Here is an 11,698-nt window from a genome sequence, read left to right on the forward strand (position 1 = left end):
CCAACACTCCTACAGACACTCCCTTCACATGAATCCAGCCCCAAAGCTGGACAAGAGCTACTGCTGGCCAATGTGTAGGCAGCTACTGCTACCTCATCATGTCAAAACCTCTCTAGGTGGTATGATTCAGTCAGTGCTTCATTAATCCCCACCTCCGACCACCCCCTCTGTCTCCATAAAGAAAGTTTCCTCTTTGGCCTGGAGCAAGGTAGACCTGCTTAAAGCTCGGGCTAATGACGTGTGCCATGGTAGAAGAGGCCTAATGCCACCACCACATGTGGGGATGATTACAGGAAGTGGTGCAGAGTTGCAGGGGACCTCAGGACTTTGGGGGTGGATGTGAAAGATTCCGTTGGGACACAGAGGCAGCTAATTCCCAGAGGCCATTGTATGAGGCAAGTCAGCAAAAGCCCCATCATGACCAGGTCACACAAATTTAGGACCCAATGAAATTTAGGACTGACAGTGGATTGTGCTCTCTTAATCTTTAATTAAGCAGCCCTCACTCTCTGCTTCAGCAGATTAAAAAACAAGACCCAACCAAAAAGAGAAGTCTTTTTACTTTAAAATGGTCAGAAAATTTACCACAATTCTGGGACTGGATATAAAACCAACTAAGCTCAGTCTCGGTTCTTAGCCCAAAAATGCTGCTTACATCCCTTTCAGAAACACAGCACCTTATGTAAGACTGCGTTTCTCTTTGGGGGACAGTTGATTGCCTCTCAGCAAACGAAGGCGCTGGAGCATGAAAGCACCATTTCTTAATGTTTCACAATAAACCTCATTTCACTGCTTCACCAAACCGCACCGGCCAACACAGCCAAACCAGGGAGTTGCTTTTCTGGGATTACCTTCAATCATTACAGGAAATAAATGACCAGAGCAAAAAAAAAAAAAAAAGATGAAAAAAAATAAGACAAGACGCTTCTCTTCTTTTCAGCAAATAAATTTCATCAGGCTGGAGGAATCGTCTTTTATTCAGCAGCGTGAATCTCACTCCCGTCTGTAAGACTTCAAAGGTCACACGTTATTATTTATTGACTTGTTTGATTGTGGCTAATGAAATCCCCAATGCCTTAATAGAGCAAGTTGGTAACCTCCTACCCAATGAAGTAGTCTTTTCTCACAGACAAACAAAAACAAAACAACAAAGAGGGGCGGTACATAAAAGAGCTTCGGTCAGATGGGTCACATGCTGTCCTTTGAGTCTCCGGTCCATCAAGACTATTCAGCGAGAACTATAAAACCGGCAGGCTGCTTAAATACCTGACAGTAAGAAAAGAAACAAAAACAAAGAGAAAGAGGGGGAACAACAGATAAAATAAATAAGACAGCCCCTGTGACTGATGTGTATAGATGGTGCCGAAGAGTCACTGACAATTCAAGAAATGTGGCTGTGGCCACAAAAGGCGGCTGGAAAATACTGAAGGAGCTTGCTGAGCACATTTTTTAGGCCTTTCCCACTTGGACCCCCTTTTGAGTCTTTGTCTGTGCCCTGGCTCCATGAGAAAAGTCAATCACAGACACTTGGCTGTAGATTCTTGGTTTCCTTTTGCTTCCAGCAGTTATATCCCCCAGTAGAAAGGCAAAGCCAAGATGTTTACATGACTAATTAAAGATGAAATCTCTGGAGCCGTGAAAAAAAAAAAACAATTAAAGGAAATAGTGGAAATATAGTACTCATCCTGTCATAGCCTGATTAAGATGTTACTCAAATTTTAGCCTGAAAATATGGCAACATCAAAAGATGAGTGGAGAAGAAAGATAAATACTGGGCAGTGATTAAAATCCATGTTTATGCAGCCCAATTTTCCTTGCAATGGAATTCAATGTGTTGGTTGGCTGGCTCCATTTGATCTGTACTGAGAAAAAGAGATGTCTGAACCTCCGGGGCCTGTGATCTCAGTCTAATGCATGGGCAAAAATAGTCAATTATACTGTAAATTATGGGGGAAAGGGGCATCAAAATGTTTGAAAGGCGCACAATTTATTTTTTGTTGCATATTAAAAAAGTCTGTGCAGCACACACACACACACACACACACACACACACGCACACACACACACATACACACAAAAACCCCATGAAAATAAACAGGTTGGCCCAGTGAGCATTTGGTGAGTAAGATTTGTCGATTAATTACGGTGAGGTAATCACAGTTTGTGCAGCGGTGCAGCTGTACTTTTGCAGACAAAGAAAAGACATGAAATGACCTTATAGAAGCTTTAAAAGATCACACCGCACACATCAACGCCGGGCGACTGGAGCCTTGTATTAAAGCCTCCACAAACTACTTCCACGCCTGCATCTCTTTTCTATCTCACAGAACAGACAACACAGAAAGATATTTTATTTACCTATTCCAGTCAAGTCACCCCCTTCCTCCCCCCAACACACCTCCCCCACACACTCTCTTTCCTTAACGGGGCTCAAGAAGAACTCAAACTCCTCCACAACTCCGAGCAAAAATTTAGCAGCCTGAAAAATAACAATAGCAGCAAAGTTTCCTGTTAATTTTAAATGGGGAGTGTTTTTATAGTGGAGCATTTGAATAAGTGTATGATTTTCTCTGTGCATCATTTTTCCTCAGTGTAAATCAGGGTTTATGTGCCCTTGGGCTACACAGCATGTGCACTGTGTGTCAGGCTGAAATCCAGCTCTGCCCATGTCTGTCACCCCATGTTCATTTTGACCCGGCAGATGTACTGTAAATCAGAATAAACTCAGTGTTGCTCTAGCTTCTGTAAAGCAGTCTGCCAGCCTTTATGCAGTTTGATCTGTACAGCCTGACCCTTTAATCCAGACTGAGGCATCTTTTCAGCAGCATCATCCCTCTTTAGTGAGGCGTAAAGCACTTTAGACTTTATTAATGCTGTGATGTTCATGTCCGATGAGATATTCTGTCTTTCATATTGATCAAAAAGTGTTAATGTAGATTAAATAATTTGCTGCAGCCTGTCATTGCCACATCAACAAAGACATCAGACGCACATCTGACGTGTTACAAATAACTGCACCTTGTTGAAATTTCAGTTATCAAAATGTAATGAAAAATGTCACAGAACACAGACTTAACACAATGAAGCAAACTAAAGCACAGCACACTAAATTGGATGTTGAGAAAATAAAATGAAAAAAACAAACAAAACTTCACTGCGTCTAATGAGATCATTTGTAGTGCAACAGAATATGATGTGTTTTGATTTCTCCTGATGTGCTTTCAGATCCAAAATCCCAATTTGCTACCGTGACCAGTTGTCGCCAACTAATTTAGTTAATTATCTGCTTGAAACAGAATAAATGTGAACAACGGTCCATCACAGTGTGGTGTTCTCAGTATTGGAACAGATACTTTATTTGTTCTGTGATGAGATGTGCACCTCTCTCTCTTTGATCTCGTTCACTAGGAAGAAGTTGATTAAAATGTTCATGAAATCAAAACATCTTTTGGAGGGGTGGACTTAAATTAAAAAAAAAAAAAAAAATCTTTATCCAAATTCACAGGAGCTCACGCACAAGACCACCAACCGTCCATCTTCATATAACCTGCTATATTTCTGATGTCCTCTATTGAAATGCAGTGCCAGGCAGCCGGGGGCGGTCTCATAAAGGGTCCACGTGTAACCTGAAAATCCGCACTTCTAGGTTATGCTTTTACATGTGTTCAGAGATCACAGTCCATAAAATAATAAGTATATCTTTGGTCGTGTTACTGTGTGGTCAAGGAAAAGATGAGGGCTCCTTTCAGAGCAAGGCTGGAGTCAGAGGGGTGGCTATTTGATGTGAGCACAGAGAAGTCATTTTGATTGGATAAACTGAGGGTTGTACAGAGGAGCTGGCCTTGCTACAGGAAGAATGTGTGTGTGAGTGTGTGTGTGTGTGTGTGTGTGTGTGTGTGTGTGTGTGTGTGTGTGTGTGTGTGTGTGTGTGTGTGTGTGTGTGTGCGTGTGTGTGTGTGTGTGTGTGTGTGTAAGATATGTATGCACTGGACCTAGCCTGGAACATGATCATAAACCAGCATCGGACTATTAAGTTTGTGGGCTATGAACAGCATCTGTTGCAAACAGATCCATAACTAGAGGCGTGAACGTACTTCCTCCTTCGGTGTGTCTGTACACAGATTGGCACAAAAAAATCAAGTCTCTCATCTCTTCCTTCAATTCTCATCTCATCTCATCTCATCTCATCACATTTAATCTTATCTCATCCTTCTCTGTTCTCTCTCCATTTTTCCTGCTCATCATGGCCCAAAAAATAAAATGGCTTATGCTCTACAAAAAAATAATAAAAATTACAAATTCAACGCAGAGCCACAAAAATAACCAATTTTCATAACCGGTTTCCAAAACCTAATATCCCTGTAAGCACCAAATAAAGACAAGCGTATTTTGAGCAGAGATTTAAATGACGTGTGGCACCCACAGAGGAAGAAAGGTCCCCACAGGTTCTTTTCAAATCATGAGTAAATAGCCTGATATTACAGTTTAAGCAGCTTTTCAGTTGATTTGACTGCAGCTTGGCAGCTGAGGCTGCTTCTCGTCGCTCTCAGAGAGGCTCTGTGTCGCCCTCTGCTGGACAACACGTTCAAACCTGCACTCGCCACCCATTAGATTTCACTGGGAAGCCTATCGTTCCTCTCATTCAGTGGTATGACTGATCCTGTTTTCTGTTTCAAAGTGTATTTGAATAAAGTCCAGTTCATCTTGTGAGATCATAAACTCCAAACAGGATGGAGAAACTTTTGCTCACTAATCAGGTAAGTTATGTTGTATTCACACCAAATAAGTAACCCTTCAACTATGGACTGCTATTATGTGGGACCATCATGACAGGTTTTTGGCAAGGTAATTCCTCAAATACCAGATTTTAGAGGGGTGTGTGTTTTTGAAAATTTCTTCCTTCTGAAAATTTTCTCCTTCAGACTCCTTTCAGGTATTTGGACATTAAAATCTGTCACAAAAAGAGGATATTATAGAGATTTCATTTGAATCTGGTGTGCTTTTGTTAGTCAGTGATAAGGTAGCTTATTTTCAAGTTGAAAGACTGGGGAGAGGGTGGAGGTAGGTCTTTGTTCCCAGCATGCTAAGAGTGTGTGCAGCCCTCTAAGCTACACCTATCTGAATACTATATGTATTAAAGTTTATAGCAGCATGAAGCCCCCGGAGAGCAAGCGAGGGAGAGAGAGAGAGAGGGAGAGAGGGAGAGAGACAAAACACAAAAAGTCATTGCTTTGTCTACTCAGAAATGACATGAGGCAAAGCTGCTGCTTTGTTCTTTGCCTTTTAGGGTATGACAGCTGAGCTGCGATAAGAAGTGTGTGTGGGGAGTATGTTCGTACATTCATCCACTCTTTTTTTTTGACACCCATGTCAAAATAAGACCTCGTAAAATACATTTTTACACCCAGACCCCCATCATTTCCTTCAAATCAGCCAAACAAGAGAAAAATAGAAGGATTTTATTTGACGAGGTCGGTCTACCTAAGTGAGATAGTCTGGAATGAGGCTCAGCAGGAAAGGTTGGGTGAGGACTGGCTTACACTATCACCGTGTTGACTCTGTGTTGGATGAGTCCTGCCAGCAGATGGTCACCTGGATTAATAGAGTCAATTAATTCATCCTATTATGTAATTAAGGACTGAGTCTGATGAGGAGCCCAGGCTTGTCCTGATAAGATGCTAATCATCTGATTTGTCTCCTAAAAAAAGCAAACCACCGGCATTTATCTGCCTCACATTCACCACCTATCTGAATACTATATGTATTAAAGTGGAAGGAGATTATTCGAAACATGAGCAAAAGCACATGCTGCACATGCTGCTTTTTACAAATCGATGCACACTTGAGTTCTCCTCACACTTTGGTTTTAAATTTAAATGAGGCAGATCCTCATTCTGACAGTAAAGCCCTGGTTTTTCCCTACCAGCCTTGGTTTTAATCTCAGCCTACTACAAACTGAGTATTTTTTCTGAAAAAATATTTTTATAAAAATACAATTTATACAGTACAATACACAATATATGTTAGGAATAAAATGTCACAATCCTACCCATCTCTTTGCAGTAACCTACTTCATCCACGAGGAGGAGCGCTTGTGGGAATACAGCTGCTCCTGTTCCGCTCCCTGATCTGTTCTGCATACATTGACTTCATCTCAGGCTCAGAGTAGATCTGAGTTGAACACAATGTTTTGAGGGCACGGCTGATGAAATGCTGGGTATCTACGAGAAAGGGGTGACATTATGGCATTGGCGTCACGCTGTTCACGTCCTGTCTTCCTTCCCCGAGATCTGTCAGTGTATCATCTGTTACATCTGGATTCAGACAGAATTAAATGATCTTCATCATGTGGTTTCCCTTTTTTTTTGTAATTACCCTTTCAAGTGTGCTCAAGTATGTCTGTGTCATTTAATTTACATTATTGTATAATAAATGCTGTATTTACTCACCTGGAAAGGATACATGATGAGAATGGGTGTTGAAATACAACTGCAATTGTGTAATATAAATGTATGGATGACTTCCTGTCAGGATCAATACGTTTGATCTAATACTATCATGTTATTCTTCCTGTATAAATTATAAACCTTGTTCCCGCTCCACTCCGAAGTTCCCTAACGACATGTGTTGTGAGGATGACAGCGAAAGAAGAAGACAACATCAAAAAAAGGAGCTTGACTTCAAAAAGAACAAAATGTTTCAGAAGCAAACCTATGCAGTGTGTGACAGAGCAAGTGTTAAAGGTTTCACAATTTAATTGTAACGTATAGCGTATCAATAAAAAAGTGATATTGCTTTAATTTGGCTAAAAGTACATGTCAGCAGGAAATCTCCTCAAGGGAGACCTTGGCGAGACATTTCCCAGTGGGGGAAGGTCAGTGGGGGGTATGTCCGGATGGGGACCTCTTGTGAGTTTCTCTCACTCATACACACACACACACACACACACACACACACACACACACACACACACACACACACACACACACACACACACACACACACACACACACACACACACACACACGTTGCAATCTTAGCTACTTCTATTAATTAGCTCTATGTAATCTCACAGGGTTTTCACACATATCGGGAGTTGGCCCTGTGTGCACTTCATTTAATATAGGTTAGTGAGGATTAGAAGATGCAGTACAGTTAAGAAGCTCTCTCTTTACTCCCCTAACCCCTCAGCATCCTATTGAAAGCCAAGCCCAGCCAGACAAGAGAATGCTGTCTGAGACATGACTAATCTTGCTGCAAATTCAGTCTAGCCATCATGTCAACTGTTTCCTGTCTAAGAATAATTTTGCGGATCAAGGTTCACTGACCTTCCACTGTCTTTTGAGCATAAAGGCTGTCGTTTAGGACTCAGTGGATTATTCTAACCTGTTTATGTGTCTCTGCAGCCTCAAGGGTTGATTGATCGAGGAAATAACCCGGACCTTAGTTTTGCCAACGGTGTGTGTTTTGCTGCCCGTTGCTAGATTGCATTTGCTACACCAAAGATCCTTACTTTCTTATCCGAGAGGAGAGGATTATTAGATTTTTATCAACCTGCAAGGTGCTGCAATCAAACATTTGCACTTAATATTGAACTAGAAACAACCACGACACGTAATCTTTAATAGAACATTAGAAATAAAAACCAGGTCTACCTTTTTTTCCCCCCCAGTGACAACTGACAACAAAACCAACAAAACCAACAACGCCAACAGCATAATTATAACCACCTTATGATATTTCAACTTTCATCTCATATTTATTAAGACATATTTATTTTAAGATATTCTCATTCCGAATTTATTTCACTGACGAGTCTTCGTCAGTGAATTTTATTTATTTTTTGCGTCAGTAGACAAGGACGGTTCAATACAAACTTCTGCCAGAAGGTGGCAACATTGTACATAAAATATATTTCACAGACGGCTGTCCAAAAACCATCCGTGTGTCACGGGGTGCTTAATTAATTCTACGTCCTTGATGTATTTATATCCACAGTGTTTTTGTTGTCATCAGACAACAAATGGCACAAGTTCCCTTCGTGACAGTCAAATATTTGAATGCTTCCGCATCAATGACAGATTGCAGCGAACATGTTTTGACGTGAGTCCCGGGAGATTGTCGCACCTCTGTCCCCTCATCTCTCTGTACGAGTGTCTTTCTGAGCAATGACTATAAATAGACCAGCTGAAACATTTAAGTAAAAAAAAGAAAAAAATTATACATACACATTGAGATTTTTTTTAAATGTCTAAATTTTCTTTATATATTTTCTTTATATATATATATATATATATATATATATATATATATATATATATATATATATATATATATAAATTTTCTTTCTTTCTTTTCTTTCTTTATATATACATATTTTTTCTAGCTTTATATACTGTGTGTATATATATATATATATATATATATATATATATATATATATATATATATATATATATATATATATATATATATAATAAAACACATTTATATATATCACAGTATCTATAGCTACAAAAAAAGTTGCATGTGTTAGTTCTATTACTATTCTTGCAGTTGAGGCTTGAAACTCAAGGAGCAGAAAAACAATCCTAAAGAGCCTTTGCACTTTTATCAGAAAGAGTTAGTTATTGACTCTTCTGCGTGAAATGCATGAGCCAATGGGTCCTAACTCAGCAGGGAATATTCCTTCTTGTGGAGGCTAACCTCTGGAGCCACTCTCTGAGAGCACTAACAGAAGCTGCGGTTGGATGCCTGTGGGAGCCTAATGCACCGAAAAGGAAATAGAGGCCGAGAAAAATCAGAAAATATAATAGATGTGATGCTTCTGAGAAAGAGGAGTAAGAGGTGCATTGAGCCAGTGGAGGAAGTATGAGGCTGTTAAGAGAAACACGAGCCCATGGGATTATTCCACTACAAAGACCGGCGTAAAGTGAGATTAACTGGACTGCATGTGGTGTTAGCACTGTAGTCTCTGGCGTCAATAGTCGATTGATTAGGGTTAAACTTGGAGAATATCACAAGATATGACATGGCGAGAGTGGGCAGGCACGTGTCGTGCAATTAAAGATTAATCTCAGAAAAACTCCCAATTGGATCGTGTTTCCTCTGGGTCCAAGTTTGATCCAAATAAAAACGAGCCAGAAAATAAATAGGATGGTGCATTCCTCCCATTTAAAAGTGACAGAAAATAAGCTCAACTTTGCTGACTTTTCCTTGAGGGAACGTTATGAATACATATGTGAATACACCAATATATAAATATGGATGATATACCTGCACAAATATCTAACTTTTTAGATACAGACCATCGACAACAAGTGGGATTTCAGCATTTCTCCTATAGGAAAACTTCATTTGTACATTTTGAAATTATGATGATGAGTCGGATGCACAGTGGCATCAAACAAGTTAGGTCGTGCTGCACTCCTTCAAAAAAAAATCAGCCTGAATGTCATTCCATCTTCTCTCAGCTCTGTGCACCATTGAGACAGCAGTGTTACTTCATTTTTACTGTCCTGGTATGATACGCAGTCCCACTCGCCTCAAACCTGAAGAAATATTCCTGATTGATCCAAATGGCCAACTTCATTTGGGGGGTGTAGACTGCTCTTGAGAGCTCACAGAGGCTTTCAGGTTTATAAAAAAGATCTATATCAGCAGCCTGACATCCAACGCTGTCAGCCTCCACATACCCGGCATGCTGTGGTTGCATAACAAGAATCTGAACATGGGAGAGAAGACAGGAAAGAACAAATATACTGTACTGATGATAATTATGTAGCACTTCATCCCAGCACTGCTGCAGCCTCTGATGACATCGACTGTACAATAGATCAGACACCAGCGTTCTTCAGACTCTTTAAAAGGTGAATAGATGTTTCAAGCTGACAATGATGCTAAAATAGTCTCTGTCAATTTGGAAGCACGTTTTGTAGGAATTTCAACGACTTCTTTAAATAATTGCGGATACAATAATGATTATTCTGCAAACTCACTGCGCAGGCAGCTCATAGTAGATTATTCAAATTGGATTGAAGAAATCTGTTTCTGTGCAAACCTCATAAAACCTGAACATCAGCTGGTTCTTAGATAAAAGAAAGGAAGAGTGGAGCGGTGACATTTAAGAGAGTATCTTTTAATAAATCAGACATAACGTATCTAATGAGGGCTGGTGATTTGTGTTACAAAAAATAAACAGTGGCTCTATTGATTCACTGATCTGTGTTTGTCATTTCTTGAGTGCAGTGCACTTTTGTGTTGTCTTGCTCAGCCACCTGTCACCTAGCTGAAGAAAAATGAGTTTGTGATAGTTTGTGTATTGCAAACCACTTCTCCTCCCTATTTCTAAATATGTCATTACATTATTTACAGTTGTGCAAAACAAGCATACTGGGAGGATGAGGCTAAATGCTGTCTGAGGTTAGGTGAGGGTAAGGTACATCAGTGACGTCAGCTGGGATTGTAAATTATAAAACGAAAGAAATGGAATGCAAAGAAAGTACAAACCAGTCTGTGTGGAAGGAAGTCAAGCATTTTTTGTCGCTTATGCTCCATGTAGAAACTGAAAGGACCAAGGAGAGGAAAGGAGAGATGTAATGTAGAGCTAAAGTGGAGATGGCAAAGGCCAAGCAAGAGACATATGATGACATGTATGATAGGTTGGAAACTTTTTGGAAGGAGAGATAGATCTCTACAGGTTGACATAGGGATCAAGATGGGATGGATATGCAGCAGGTTAAGGTGATTAATGATAGAGATTGAAATGAGTTAACTGGCGCCCATTTTTAAGAACAAGGGTGCAGAGTTGTGGGAACTATGGAGGGATAAAGCTGATGAGCCATAAAAAGAAGTTGTGGGAACAACTTGAAGAGGCTAGACTCAGGATAGAAGTGAGCATTCCTGAGCAACAGTATCGTTTCATGCCTATAGGAAGAGTAACAGAGATGCAATATTTACCTCTAGGATGTGGAAAAGTACAGAGAGGGTCAGAAGGAGCTGCATTGTGTCTTTGTAGATCTAGAGAAAGCTTATGACAGGATGCCCAGAGAGGAACTGTGGAACTGCATAAGGCATTTTGGAGTGGCAGAGAAGTACATTAGAATAGTACAGTTTATGGCAGTAGAACAGTGGTGTGGTGTGCTGCAGGTGTGACAGAGGAGTTCAAGGTAGAGGGGGGACTGATCAGGGATCAGCTCTGAGCCCCTTCCTGTTTGATGAGGTTAGACTGAAATCCTCATGGACGATAATGTTGGCAGATGACATTGTGTTCAGCAGGGAAAGCAGGGAACAGGTGGAGGAACATTTAGAAAGGTGTTGGTATGCATTAGAGAGGAAAGAAAATTAGCCAAAGTAAAACAGAATATTAATACATAATTGAGAGAAGTGGAGAAGGAAGAATGAGGCTACAGGGAGAATAAATAGTGAAAGTGGAGTACTTGGAGTCAACAGTCTAGAAAAATGGTGAGTGTAATGAGGAGGTGAAGGACAGTATCGGGTGTCTTATGTGACAGATGAATCTCTGATAGAACGAAGGGCAAAGTTTATAAGACAGTGTTGACAAAGTTAGAGAGAGTAAACTTCAAAGGTTTGTTCACGTCCAGAGGAGAGATGGTGAGTGTATTGGTCAAAGGATATTGACGATGGAGCTGTCAGGCAAGAGGACAAGAGGAAGACCAAAGAGAAGGTGGATGGATGG

This window comes from Antennarius striatus, chromosome 10, assembly GCF_040054535.1.
Source record: "Antennarius striatus isolate MH-2024 chromosome 10, ASM4005453v1, whole genome shotgun sequence".
Taxonomy (NCBI): domain Eukaryota; kingdom Metazoa; phylum Chordata; class Actinopteri; order Lophiiformes; family Antennariidae; genus Antennarius; species Antennarius striatus.